Genomic DNA, 14,721 nt, shown 5'->3' with positions numbered 1-14,721 from the left:
GGAGTTTCATTTTCTTTTTGGACTTCGGTAGGTGAAGACGAATTTTTCAATTTAAACAACAATTAAGCTCCCAAAAAGATGATCTAACCCATATGATGAAGATTCCTATCTTGATGTGACTAGATGTCGCACAGATCAGCCCATCATACACTAGACCAAGAGTGGGCAAACTTTTTGGCCCGAGGGCCACATCTGGGAATAGAAATTGTATGGCAGGCCATGAATGCTCACAGAATTGAGGTTGGGGTGTGGGAGGAGGTATGGACTCTGGGATGGGCATGCAGGTTCCAGAAATGAGGAGTTCAGGGTGTGGGCTCCAGGCTGGGGCAAGGCATATGGGGGAGGTGCGGGCTCTGAGTGGGGCTGAGGATGAGGGATTTGGGGTACAGGAGGCTGCTACAGGCTGGGACTGAGGGCTTTGGAGGGCGTGAGGGGTATTGGGGCTGGGGCGGGAGGTTGAGGCATTGTGGGTGGCTCAGGGGTGCAGGCTCCAGGTGGCATTTACCTCAAGTGGCTCCCGGAAGCAGCGGCATGTCCCTGCTCCAGCTTCAGGGACAGCAATTGGGGTGGGGGCAGCGTGCGGCGCGGCGCCCCCTGGCTGCCCCTATGCATAGGAGCCAGAGGGGGGACATGCTGCTGCTTCCAGGAGCCGCACGTAGCAGCCCCTGACCCTGACCATCTGGAGCGGGGCAAGCCCCAGACCCCACTCCCCAGCAGGATCTCAAGGGACTGATTAAAACGGCTGGTGGGCCGGATGTGGCCTAAGGGGCATAGTTTGCCCACCCGTGCACTAGACAGACACCCTTCTAGGTCATCAGAGTATATTGTTGGGCCCCCGGGGCACATGGGAGGATCTGGAGGATAACAGGATGCAACTAGGAAAAAACAACAAAGAATCCTGTGGCACCTTATAGACTAACAGACGTTTTGCAGCATGAGCTTTCGTGGGTGAATACCCACTTCTTCAGATGCAAGTGGTGGAAATTTCCAGGGGCAGGTTTATATATGCAAGCAAGAAGCAAGCTAGAGATAACGAGGTTAGATCAATCAGGGAGGATGGGGCCCTGTTCTAGCAGTTGAGGTGTGAAAACCAAGGGAGGAGAAACTGGTTCTGTAATTGGCAAGCCATTCACAGTCTTTGTTTAATCCTGAGCTGATGGTGTCAAATTTGCAGATGAACTGGAGCTCAGCAGTTTCTCTTTGAAGTCTGGTCCTGAAGTTTTTTTGCTGCAGGATGGCCACCTTAAGATCTGCTATTGTGTGGCCAGGGAGGTTGAAGTGTTCTCCTACAGGTTTTTGTATATTGCCATTCCTAATATCTGATTTGTGTCCATTTATCCTTTTCCTTAGAGACTGTCCAGTTTGGCCGATGTACATAGCAGAGGGGCACTGCTGGCATATGATGGCATATATTACATTGGTGGACGTGCAGGTGAATGAACCAGTGATGGTGTGGCTGATCTGGTTAGGTCCTGTGATGGTGTTGCTGGTGTAGATATGTGGGCAGAGTTGGCATCGAGGTTTGTTGCATGGGTTGGTTCCTGAGCTAGAGTTACTATGGTGCGGTGTGCAGTTACTGGTGAGAATATGCTTCAGGTTGGCAGGTTGTCTGTGGGCGAGGACTGGCCTGCCACCCAAGGCCTGTGAAAGTGTGGGATCATTCTCCAGGATGGGTTGTAGATCCCTGATGATGTGCTGGAGGGGTTTGAGCTGGGGACTGTATGTGATGGCCAGTGGAGTCCTGTTGGTTTCTTTCTTGGGTTTGTCTTGCAGTAGGAGGCTTCTGGGTACACGTCTGGCTCTGTTGATCTGTCTCCCTATTTCCTCGTGCGGGTACTGTAGTTTTGAGAATGCTTGGTGGAGATTTTGTAGGTGTTGGTCTCTGTCTGTGGGGTTAGAGCAGATGCGGTTGTACCTCAGTGCTTGGCTGTAGACAATGGATCTTGTGGTGTGCCCGGGATGGAAGCTGGAGGCGTGAAGGTAGGCATAGCGGTCGGTAGGTTTTCGGTATAGGGTGGTGTTAATGTGACCATCAATTATTTGCACCGTAGTGTCTAGGAAGTGGACCTCCCGTGTAGATTGGTCCAGGCTGAGGTTGATGGTGGGGTGGAAGCTGTTGAAATCGTGGTGGAATTTTTCCAGAGTCTCCTTCCCATGGGTCCAGATGATGAAGATGTCATCAATGTAGCGTAGGTAGAGAAGGGGCGTGAGTGGACGGGAGCTGAGGAAGCGTTGTTCCAGGTCAGCCATAAAAATATTGGCATATTGTGGGGCCATGCGGGTGCCCATAGCGGTGCCACTGATCTGGAGATATATATTGTCATCAAATTTGAAATAGTTGTGTCTGAGGATAAAGGCACAGAGCTCAGCAACCAGTTGTGCTGTGGCATCATCAGGGATACTGTTCCTGACAGCTTGTATTCCATCAGCGTGTGGGATGTTGGTGTAGAGAGCCTCTACATCCATGGTGGCCAGGATGGTGTTTTCTGGAAGTTCACCAATGCATTGTAGTTTCCTCAGGAAATCAGTGGTGTCACGGAGATAGCTGGGCGTGCTGGTGGCATAGGGTCTGAGTAGAGAGTCCACATATCCAGACAGTCCTTCAGTGAGAGTTCCAATGCCCGAGATGATGGGGCGTCCAGGATTTCCAGGTTTGTGGATTTTGGGCAGTAGATAGAATAGCCCTGGTCGGGACTCTAAGGGTATGTTGACTTGTTGCGGTGTTAGTGTAGGGAGTGTCTTGAGTAGATGGTTCAGTTCCTTAGTGTATTCCTCAGTGGGATCTGAGGGAAGTGGCCTGTAGAATTTGGTGTTGGAGAGTTGTCTGGCGGCCTCCTTTTGGTAGTCAGACCTGTTCATGATGACAACAGCACCTCCTTTATCAGCCTCTTTGATTATAATGTCAGGATGGTTTCTGAGGCTGTGGATGGCATTGCGTTCTGCACGACTTAGGTTATGAGGCAAGCGATGTTGTTTTTCCACAATTTCTGCCTGTGCACGTCGGCGGAAGCATTCAATGTATAGGTCCAGACTGTCATTTCGACCCTCAGGAGGAGTCCATGTGGAGTTCTTCTTTTTGTGCTGTTGGTGGGAGGGTAACTGTGTATCAGTGCGCTGTTCAGTGTTGTCCTGAAAGTATTCTTTGAGTCGGAGACGGCGAAAGTAGGCTTCCAGATCGCCGCAGAACTGTATCATGTTGGTGGGGGTGGCAGGGCAAAAAGAGAGTCCCCGAGATAGGACAGACGTTTCTTCTGGGCTGAGTGTGTGGTTGGATAGATTGACGATATTGCTGGGTGGGTTAGGGGTACCACGGTTGTGGCCCCATGTGGCAGGTAGGAGTTTAGACAGCTTACAGTCCTTTTTCCTTTGTAGAGAGGTGAAGTGAGTGATGTAGATCTCCTGTCTTATTTTAGTGAAGTCCGTTTGTATGGAAGTTTGGTTATTGATGAGAGTCTCCAGGTTGGAGAGCTCTTTTTTGATGTTTTCCTGTTTGCTGTATAGGAGGCTGATCAGGTGGTTCCTCAGTTTCTTTGATAGAGTATGGCATAATCTCTCACTGTGGTCCGTGTAGTATGTAGATAGCAGTGGATTTTTTACCTTTAGTCCATTTGGTATGATGTCCATCCGTTTGCATTTGGAAAGGAAGATGATGTCTGTCTGTATTTGTGCAAGTTTCTTCATGAGGTTGATGGATTTCCACTCCATACGGCTAAATGCAGTGCCTTGCATGGTGTCAAGTATCAGAGGGGTAGCCGTGTTAGTCTGGATCTGTAAAAGCAACAAAGAATCCTGTGGCACCTTATAGACTAACAGACGTTTTGCAGCATGAGCTTTCGTGGGTGAATACCCACTTCTTCAGATGCAAGAAGTGGGTATTCACCCAGAAGTCTTGCATCACAGGACCTAACCAGATCAGCCACACCACCACTGGTTGGTGGCCATCCTGCAGCAAAAAAACTTCAGGACCAGACTTCAAAGAGAAACTGCTGAGCTCCAGTTCATCTGCAAATTTGACACCATCAGCTCAGGATTAAACAAAGACTGTGAATGGCTTGCCAATTACAGAACCAGTTTCTCCTCCCTTGGTTTTCACACCTCAACTGCTAGAACAGGGCCCCATCCTCCCTGATTGATCTAACCTCGTTATCTCTAGCTTGCTTCTTGCTTGCATATATAAACCTGCCCCTGGAAATTTCCACCACTTGCATCTGAAGAAGTGGGTATTCACCCACGAAAGCTCATGCTGCAAAACGTCTGTTAGTCTATAAGGTGCCACAGGATTCTTTGTTGCTTTTACAGATCCAGACTAACACGGCTACCCCTCTGATAGGAAAAAACAAAACATTGCCATTCCTGAAAGTCTGTTGTCGATGGGGTTTTTTGTTTTTAAATGTTAAGAACTCAAGGAAACTGTCTAGCTCCATACACAATGTAGTTTTACAGCTGGGTAAAGTTTGAGGAGTTTGATATTCATATTTATTCATACATGTGTGAAGCCAGGTCTTTGAATAGAAAAGAATATGCTCCTCTGTCCTTTGTCACCTGTCCTTTTTCCTATGGAGCTGGACTGATTTTGATGGGAAAAAATATACGACAAACTGGCTATCTGTAGTATCAAATGACTGCTAAATAATGTTTGTACCTATGTTTATCCAGGGATAATAAAGATGACATTTTCTTCCTTCATAAAACAGTTTCAGTCTGTAGTGTAGTAAGAAAGAAGAGATGAAGGATACCAAGTTGTAACACAGCACAGAAGGATTCAGTCTTCAGACTAGTTTTCACTAGATACTTCATCTCTTAGTGTTACTTCACCTAATATAACTTTGTCTGAAAATATATTTTATCCTCAGTATTTCTTCTGAGTTCATATTCCTTTCAAACACAGTATTCTTGTCATCTGAGCCAGAAAGGATTAAGTTTCAGCATCTCAACCTAGTTTTATTATACACTGCCACATGGAGTTTATTTCAGCCATTTTACTTGAGTCTCCCACAGAATTAAAAGGAAGTGTATAAAATTCTTTGGAATGACCATGTCCAACATGTAATATTTTTTTATTCTGCTGGATGTAAAAATGGCTATACAGCCTGATGGAAGTATTCTATCAAGGTAATCCAGCTCACAATTAGATTAGCAATGATACAGGATAATCTCTGAAGTACAGTTTCTGCAGCTCAGCCAGAAGAGCCATTTCAACATTCCCAGCTGTAAATCCCCTTGCTATTAACATGCAACTCCTGCAAATGGTGTCTTGACTCTCAACATTCTTGTCCATCTGTTGAAGTGGCAGGGTGCTTCTCTTCACTTCTTTTCTGAAGGGCATATATGCAGACAATAGTAGGTTTAGCTGGCCAGTCTGGCAAATATAATGTCTTCTGCAGGAAGTCCTTTCTCTGTGCCAGTACTACTACATATCTGCTTACAGTGTATCATATCTATTCATATTTAGATACATTGAACACTGAAACAAAGCCTTTATTCAGGTTCCATTTTCCCAACTTCCTTTTCCAGTTGTCATTCTGGTTTGTTGAGTGACCTGTCCACTCTGTCGTCTTGAAGTTTGTCAAAAGCACCTATCAAATTAGTATCTAAGAGTAATACTTTGCCTTCAGGGATTACATCATCTAGAAAAGCACAAGGAGAAGGTGAGGTCTTGTCCCCATGTTTCCTGCATATTGGCTTGTGAAGTGGAACTGTCATTCGGGTGGGGAGCAATGCGTGTTATCCTTATGCATGAGGTACATGCACATCCCCTGGGTGCACAAAGCCACCTGGGAGAGATTGTGCTTTCTGAGGTAGAGTTTATTCCTAATGCTTCCCAAGGTGTAATGCAGCTCCATACTGCACCCTATACGTGGCTTTGTGCAAATCAATGTGCTGTATGTCCCAAGCACAAAATGTTTGTATCAATTATTAGTCCTCAGGAAAAAGTTTCCAAGTCTAAAGTACAAGATTTGGACCAAAAAATCTCATCTCTTCTTACTGGGGAAAATAAACCTTTAGTGATATGAACTACATTTTTCTCCATTATGGTTTGTGTAGTTAAAGTGTAACTCTCTTTTTTGTATATTTTTATAAGTATAAAGCTCTTTTTGTAGTTTAAACACAAATTAGAATGGACAGAAGTTACAAACTTCATGTCCCTTGCCCCAGATGTATGTCAACGGTATTCCCTCTGCTCCAGTAGCCTACCATGAGTCTGAATTCCTGACTGATTTTCCTCAAACATATCTCAAAAGTAATGTCTAGTAGAACCTGAAACAAGGTATTTGCACAAATGGAAACATATTTAAGAATTTAAACAGAGATCATGGAAATCCACATGGGAAGATCTTACAACATAATGCATTGATAGGAGAATATTGCTACTTTTCCCATTACATCTAGTAGACAAAAACAAATACTAGAGAAAGGAAAGTAATTTTTATTTAGGATATAGCTTGAATCCATGAAAATAGTCATCCTGTTGTTATTATTCTGGCTCATTGGATTTACGTAAGATCAAGTTTGTTTGCACCTGTTGCATCTTTTCATTAGCAAAGATTTTTACTTCATCAGAGGATCTGAGGATCAACATTTGTCTTCGAAATAATACTCTGCATCACAGGATGGTACAGTAAAAATATTTAATGCCCAGTACTTGCTGTTGAAGTTTGACCTCAGCAAATGTTTGTTTTATAATCAGAGTTGGGAAATAGTCTTGGAATATTCCCACATGATTTCCTTTAGAGCAGGAATTAGTCAGAGTTCCTGACCACCTTCAAAATCATATCCCTTACTGCAGAGGCAGATTTACAGTAAAACACTGAGTGCCCTGGCATGGGGCCCCCTAACGACAGGGAGCCCCAGGGCCAGGCAGCTGTGGGGGCAGAAGTTTGGTCCTGCCGGCTCCTGGGGCTCCTGCTGCAAGCTCCCACCAGCAGCCAAGCTCCCCATCTCCTGAGCCTGCTGCGTTCCTGTCCCTCCCCCCCGCAGTGCTGCCCCCACTGCCAAACAGCTGTTTGCCCTTGCTCCGGGAGGGGAGGAGCGGGGCTGCAGCACACTCAGAGGAGGAAGCGGAGAAGAGGCGGGGTGGGGCCTTGGGGAAGGGAGTGGAATTGGGGCAGGGCAGAGCAAAGGCGGGGTCCCCGCATTCCCCCTACACATACCCCCCCACACCCCTTGCCATGAGCTGCTCAGGGCAGGGGGCTGGGGTGGAGCAGGGAGCGCCCCCACAACCCCAGCCCACATCCCCCAGCCCTGACTCCTGCACCCCCACATCCCCACCCCCACCCTGAGCACCAAACGGGAGCTCCTGCACACACACCCCATTCCCACCTGCACCCTGAACACCAAATGGAAGCTGCCCCAGGTAAGCGCTCCACACTCCAACCTCATGCCCCAACCCTGACCCCCTCCTGCATCCTAACTCCTGGCCAGACCCTACACCCCAACCCCCAGCCCGCTCCTGCACCCTAACTCTCTCCCAGACCCTGCACCCCCAGCCCTGACTCCTGCACCCCCCACACACACACCAAGCCCTGACTCTTGCACCCCCTCACACACTCCCAGCCCTGACTCCTGAATCCTCCAGCCCCTTGCCACCTCCTCCTCCGCCTCTTCCCCTGAGCGTGCCACATCCCTGCTCCTCCCCCCCCCACCCTCCCCCAGTGCTTGCCGCTGCCAAACAGCTGTAGCAAGCTCTGGGAGGGAGGGGGGAGGAGCGGGAACGTGGCGCGCTCAGGGGAGGAGGCGGGACTGGGGTGGGGATTTGGGGAAGGAGTCAATTAGGGGCAGGGAGGGGGTGGAGTTGAGGAGGGGACTTTGTGGAAGGGGTAGGAATGGGGGCAGGAAGGGGGTGGGGCAGGGGTGGCGTTGGGGCATGGCCGGGGGCAGAGGGGGGTTGAGCACCCACCGGCGCCATTAGAAGTCAGCGCCTATGCCCCAGCCTGCTCCTGCACCATAACTTCCTCCCAAACCCTGTACCCCCAGCCCTGAGCCTCCTCCCGCACCCTAAGTCCTGGCCAGACCCCACACCCCAAGCACTTTACAATAGGTAGCTAATGGTACAAACAATATTTGGAAAGATCATTAAGTGGTCCGCCGAGACCCTCAGCGATTTTTCAAGCGCTCTGTGGAAAAATAAGTTAGACTACAAAAACAATCAAGGTACCTCACTTTATTTTCATGTACTTCCTATTATAGGAGGAGGATGAAGAAAAAAAGAATGAAAAATGGGGGCGGGAGGGAGATAAGAGAGAATGTTCTTTTTCTTGGCTGGGTCCTAAGGAGGGGACCAAAACATGAAGCTGAGCACAGGGCCTCACTAACTCTAAATCCACAACTGCCTTACTGGTAGATTCTCCAGTGATGAGAAGTGTGCTTGGATGGCGGTTGATTTTTCCTGAAATGGTTCTGATGATTCTGAGGACCCTAGTAATGAAATGAGCCTATTTGTTTGCTTTGTGGTGCTGGTTTTTTACTGTATAATGTGACCAGACTATGATCTAGACTCTTTGGGTGTGAGTTGCAGATTTTAGATGTTGGCTTTTTTTCTACAAATAATCAATATTTATAAATAGAGACCTTCCTAATAACAAAGCAGAAGTAAAGCTCTGCTTATAAACTAGAGAATAAGGGTGGGGTGACTAGTCATCTTGTTTTTAAAGGGACACTCTCATATTTAAGCCTTCCTCCAGGCTTCAGGACTTTTTCTTAAAAAGGGGCAAACTGTCCCATATTTTCTGTCTTCCTCCGCCCCCATCAGTACCGGTGGGTCCTGCTGCTGGGCGGATCCCTGCCCACCAGCAGTGAGTCCAGGGGGGAGGTCCAGTGGCTGATGACGGGGGTGGATGTGCAAGGCTGGTGGTGGGGCAAAGATGCAGCTCAGGGCCATCCGCTCCCCGTGCCGGTCTGTCAGCGCAGCCCCTGCTGCATGCCAGCTCTCAGCCAGCAGGGCCCCTGTCCTGTTTCTGGCTGGTGCTGGCTGCACGCTGTGAGCTGCAGTAGCTGGTGTGTGGGCAGGCGCCAGGTGGTGGTTATGTGTCACCTCTGCTGCCCACCCATCAGCTCTTTACAAGCTCCCCCTCTCGCTGTCCTCTCCCTGCTTTGCCCCTTCACCGCCCTCTCCCACTCCACTGTTCCTCCATATCCCCTCAGTGTGGAGCGATCTGCTCCCAGCGCGGCGTGGAGAACCAGTCCCTGGTTGGAGTGCTCAGGTCACCAACAGCCTGGCCGACAGGGACCGAATGGCTGGGCAGCAGTTCTGCAAAAAGGGACCTAGGGGTTACAGTGGACGAAAAGTTGAATATGAGTCAACAGTGTGCCCTTGTTGCCAAGAAGGCTAATGGCATTTTGGGTTGTATAAGTAGGGGCATTTCCAGCAGATCGAGGGATGTGATCATTCCCCTCTATTCAGCACTGGTGAGGCCTCATCTGGAGTACTGTGTCCAGTTTTGGGCCCCACACTACAAGAAGATGTGGATAAATTGGAGAGAGTCCAGCGGAGGGCAACAAAAATGATTAGGGTGCTGGAGCACATGACTTACGAGGAGAGGCTGAGGGAACTGAGATTGTTTAGCCTGCAGAAGAGAAGAATGAGGGGGGATTTGATAGCTGCTTTCAACTACCTGAAAGGGGGTTCCAAAGAGGATGGATCTAGACTGTTCTCAGTGGTAGAAGATGACAGAACAAGGAGTAATGGTCTCAAGTTGCAGAGGGGGAGGTTTAGGTTGGACATTAGAAAAAACTTTTTCACTAGTAGGGTGGTGAAGCACTGGAATGGGTTACCTAGGGAGGTGGTGGAATCTCCTTCCTTAGAGGTTTTTAAGGTCAGGCTTGACAAAGCCCTGGCTGGGATGATTTAGTTGGGTTTGGTCCTGCTTTGAGCAGGGGGTTGGACTAGATGACCTCCTGAGGTCCCTTCCAACTCTGAGATTCTATGATTCCTTCCCCGACTACCTCTGGCTGGGCCGGTGCCCTGGGAAAGCCCAAGACCCGCCAAGCCCTGCATGTGCCAAAGCAGTGCACAGCGGTGACAGGAGGAAGCCTCTCCACCCCTCAGCTAAGCTCTGGAGTGGCAGTGGGGGGGAAAGCGATTTCCAGCCTTTTCACGCTCTGAACCTGCAGGCTCCACAGCAGCCCCCAGGGCAGGGGCTTAGCACCCTCTTCACCCTCCTCCCCTCACCCCCTCTGCGTCCTGCCCGCAGGGAGCGCAGGGCTGCTCTATGCCCTAGGCACCCCTCCCTGCCAAGCCACCTCTTTGGCAGGATTCGCTAAAGCCCCTGCAGTCAGGTTCCCTGGGCCCTGGTGCACAATGAATCCTTAGGGCTTTACCCCTTCCTGCCTGTGCTGTATGGGCAGGAAGGGACAAGCGGCTTCCAGGCGGGGTGGGGTGGGGTGGGGGTGGGGAAAGGAGATAAGAGAAGAGATGAGATCTGCAAAGACATGGACCAGGTCATCCCTCCCCTCCTGCAGTTGAAGCAGCTCTCGTCCCTTCCCTCCCACGGTGCTGAAAGGCTGCTGCTGGCCACATTCCAGTGTGAACCCTGACAGAAATCTCGGGTGGGCAGGTGGGGGAAATGTGACCCCGTGTGCCCCTCTTCTGCCCCCCCCCCCGCCACATCTTGCTTCAAGAAGTTGTGGCACCAGGTACCAGGAGAGGCAGGTCCGTCACAGAGACCCAGCCAGTCATGGAGGGTGAAGAACACCAGGCAAGGAGGGTTCGGTCGGTCGGTCAACCCTGCTGTGTGAGAGAGGTGTACGTGTGTGTGTCGCCTCTCCCTGTCGGGGCGGGGGGGGGGTAGTATGTGTCATCCCTCCCCGTGTAATCCCTAAAGCTTTAAAGATAAAAAGGTAAATAAAAAGAATCCAACAAGGCAGTATTTCTTTTTAACAGGGGCACAGTCAACTTGATAATATGAATGTTTGTACTGCATAGTTTTGATTGTCATTGAACTCGCTTGAATATCAGTCATTTTACTAGGTGTCCCGTACTCAGCATAGGAAAATATGGTCACCCCAAGTAAGGGCCTTTCCCACTTTCCTGATGGCCAGCTCTCTCCACTCTCCCAGCAATCAGCCACTCCCCTGAACCAACTCTGACCCCTTATTTTCCAGAGCTGCCTCTCTCGCCTCCTGCCTTCTCCTCAGTGCCATAACAAGGGTGAGGTGAGTGAGGCACTTGCCTCGGGTGCGCAAAGTGGAGGGGCGCAGCTCTACCGCAATTGGTGGCCCTTCGGCGGCAGCTGTGCCGCCGCCACTTCTTCAGCAGCAATTTGACGGCAGGTCCCTGAGTCCGTCTCGGAGGGAAGGACCTGCCGCCGAATTGCCGCCACCACTTCATTCATTCTTCAGTGCCAATTCGGTGGCGGGTCCCAGAGTTCCTCTCGGAGAGAAAGACCCACTGCCAAATTGCGGCCGAAGAATGAATGAAGCGGCAGCAGCAATTCGGCGGTGGGTTCTTCCCTCCGAGATGGACTCAGGGACCCGCCGCCAAAGAGCCTGGAGCCGGCCCTTGCCTCTGCGCAAAAAATTCCTTGTTACAGCTCTGCTTCTCCTCACAGTCAGCTATTTTTTTCCCCGGTGTGTATTTCAGTTTTCTCTCTGATCATTCTCAGCTGAATCCTTCTGATATGGAAATGGGGCTCTGGATCTGAGCACCTTTAAATCTGGGAAGAATTCAGATCTGGATCCAAACTTTGTGGCTATCCCTACCTATCTCTATAGTGGGGTTGAACCAAACTATGGGTTCCAAACCCCCCCATCAGTGTAGGAAAGTTTAGTACCTGATCGGGATCCACATTCCAACTCCTTTGCTTGGGGCCATCTCTCTTCTCAGTAAGTGAGCTTATACATGAGCACGTGGCCGGGGAGACTTTTTACTGCTTGGCAGTCGGGTTGGCTTTGCCAGACCCGAAAAGTTGAGCTGTGGCTGGGGTCTGGGGAAGTGCTTGTAGCTATGTGGTTATACGCTGAGGATTAGCCACAACTGATGAAGCCCTTTGGAGGCTCTGTAACTAGCACTTCAAGGATTCGCATTTTGATAAGAGTGGAGACTTCGGGATCTAACCCTTCATGTTTGATTTTCGCCTGCAATGCGCCTGTCTCCTCCGCCATTCTGCTGCCAGCAAGACTGCGGCTGCAGCGGGGGAGGCTCAGAGTCCCCCCTCCCCTTGTTGTCTCGCCCCCACGCAGGCTGCTGCGCTGTGCTCCTCTGCTGCTCTGCTCCGGGTGTGCTCGCAGCGCAGAGAAAGGGATTAAAGCGCCCACACAGAGGCCTTTGGAGATCACCGTGTTGCTCCCTTTCACACCGCTGCACAGGCACCCCGAGTGGTGCAGCAAAGCAGCACAAGACACACTGTGGAATGGGTGGAGGAGAGAGACAGCGGAGGAGGGGGGGGGGAGACAGGGGGAGAATTTTCCAGCTGACCCAGAGATTCCACTCCCAGCCACCCACCCACCCATCTCCTGTTTCCTGCGGCTCTCTCGTGGTGGCAGAATGACATTCCCCCTCCTTTCTCACCACCCACCAGAGACGAGAGGTCTCTGTGTTGCAGGCAAGCCAGCCAGGACCTCGGCCATCGCTGGCTACTTGTCTTGTTGCTCTCTGACAGGGGCTGAAAGATTGCACTGCAAGGTTCTGGTTAGCGCTCGAGCCAGATTTTCCTCCAAGCCCTCGAGTCCGCTACAGAGCTCAAAGGCAACCCCTTCCGCCCCTTCACCTGAGAATAGCCATAAAGAAGCGTCTGTCGTGTCCGCTGCCTGCTTAGCAGAGATCTGAAAAATCACTGTCAGCTCAGTGGCACTCCCTGGTCCAACCAACACTTTAGTGTATGTACCTTTGTCTCTTAGCCCTGTGTCTGTAATGTCGCATTAATACTACTAGTTCAGCTGGAATCTCCGGCCAATGGAGTACTGTGCCTAGCTCCGTTTTCCTTGATTTTAGGCAGCCCCCGTCAGTACTGTGTTACATGTTTAGCCTCTGAGCCTTCCCTTGGTGTCAAGTTACAGAAAAGCTACACCCTAGCAGGACCCCTATTTACATACAAATAACTCAAGTGCTTGCATTTATGTCGCCATTCAAGAGGCTTGCCAAAGAAGTTTTAATCCAATCAGAAGAAGCTTTAAAAGGAAGTCTGTAGAGTGATTAAAAAGGATCTTAACTTCAAATAAATTGTCATTATTTTTCACTTTGTTTCATATTTGCAAAGATTTTTTTTTATCTGAGTTGGGAGGACAAAGATGCACATTTCTTAAAATACGTACGAAGAGATCAAGGTGTTAAGAAGATCTCAGTTGTGTGGAAAGTGAATATGACCCACAGGGATTAGTTTGCTTGTGCTGGTTTGGAGATTAACTCCTAATCACTGCTTAAAGACTAATAGGACTAATAGGAATTCTTGGAAACATCAGGAAAAAAAATCTTATAGACCAGACTGGTGAAAATGGCTTTCCAAAACAGTAAGACTTTTAAAGTTAAATTTAGTATTTAATGTTTTTTTCAGAATTTTATGCTCTATAATATATTACAAACATTTTAGCCTTTAAATTGTTACTTAAAATAATCTCTGTTGCTGCGCTGCAGTAGAAAGTTGATCTGTTTATTTTGTCGTTTTCAAACAGTAGCTGAAAGGGTATTTTTAGAATTGATTGGTAGTTTAAAAACAGCTCAGTCTGTGGTTTCCTGAGTTAAGTGAATGGAAAGTCTAAACTCTACTGAATGAAGAAATTGGAAAAATATAGCTGAGTTTTATGAATCAGTCACCTTTGTGAATGCAACATGTGAACTTTTTTTCTCTTTTGTGCAACTTTTATGTACTCAAAAACGTGTTCAACAAGAAAACGTGTTCAACAAGAAAAGGGATAGAGTTTGAATTTATAAATGTAATAAATTTAGTTACAGTGCTCTGTACTCTGTATTATAGAGAGGACAGGAAAGAAAATCCTAAAACCACAAGGGGCATATTTTAGACCTGCTCTGTCACTGCTGGAATGTAGTTTTCAGTATGATGTAATGGTGTTCAGATGCACTTAGTGAAAGCAAGTTAGTTAGTTAACCCTTTCTAAGGGTCTGTGTTCTTTTTAAAGAGCAGCTTTTATTACTTTCAGTTTTCCTTTTTGCTTTTTACAAATTTATCAGTTTTACTTCACAGTTAATATCTAGACAGCTGTTAGTTCATATATATCTAGCATTGTTGAAATTAGCACAGTCATTGGGGTGAATTTTTAACTTCAGATTCTTAGTAATTCAAGAATAATTTAGATATATGTTTTGCTCTAATCTATGCTAGTATTAGTCATGATGTCACTCCCCCATCATATACAGTAAGGAAGATTCTTGACAAATGATTTACTTTATCTTAATAAAATGATCATACTGCTAGGAACCTCAGCATATATTAATGTAAAAAGCATTAAGAAAAATGTAATACTAATTCAAGTTTGGAAAATGTTTGGGAGAAAATAAAAAGAAGAGGTGGGCCTGGCCTTCTATTCAGTGTCCGTTCAAACATGCTTCACTCTTCAATGCGAGTCTGCAAACAGATAATGACTAAAAACTGCTATTAAATATTATAGAATGACCTGCCGTTCATTCATCTTCATGTCTTTTTTTGTAAGGAAGGGGCAAAGACGTTAAGTGGTGTTTAACCCATAGAGAGAGGTTTAGGCTGCAAGAATAATTGGCTAACTTCCTTCCCGGTATAACTCTTGAATCAGTGGATTTATAGAATCAAGAAC

General features: G+C 48.2%; 1 protein-coding gene across 1 annotated transcript in view; it reads left to right on the top strand.

The window, feature by feature from the left end:
* Positions 1 to 14,721, top strand: part of ANK3 (ankyrin 3) — a 305,329-nt gene that overhangs the window by 201,596 nt on the left and 89,012 nt on the right. The gene's annotated exons all lie outside the window — the stretch shown is intronic.

The sequence above is a fragment of the Mauremys mutica genome, chromosome 7 (assembly GCF_020497125.1).
Source record: "Mauremys mutica isolate MM-2020 ecotype Southern chromosome 7, ASM2049712v1, whole genome shotgun sequence".
Taxonomy (NCBI): Eukaryota; Metazoa; Chordata; order Testudines; family Geoemydidae; genus Mauremys; species Mauremys mutica.
Note: the sequence above shows the minus strand (reverse complement) of the source record. Positions and strands in the feature narration are given on the sequence as shown.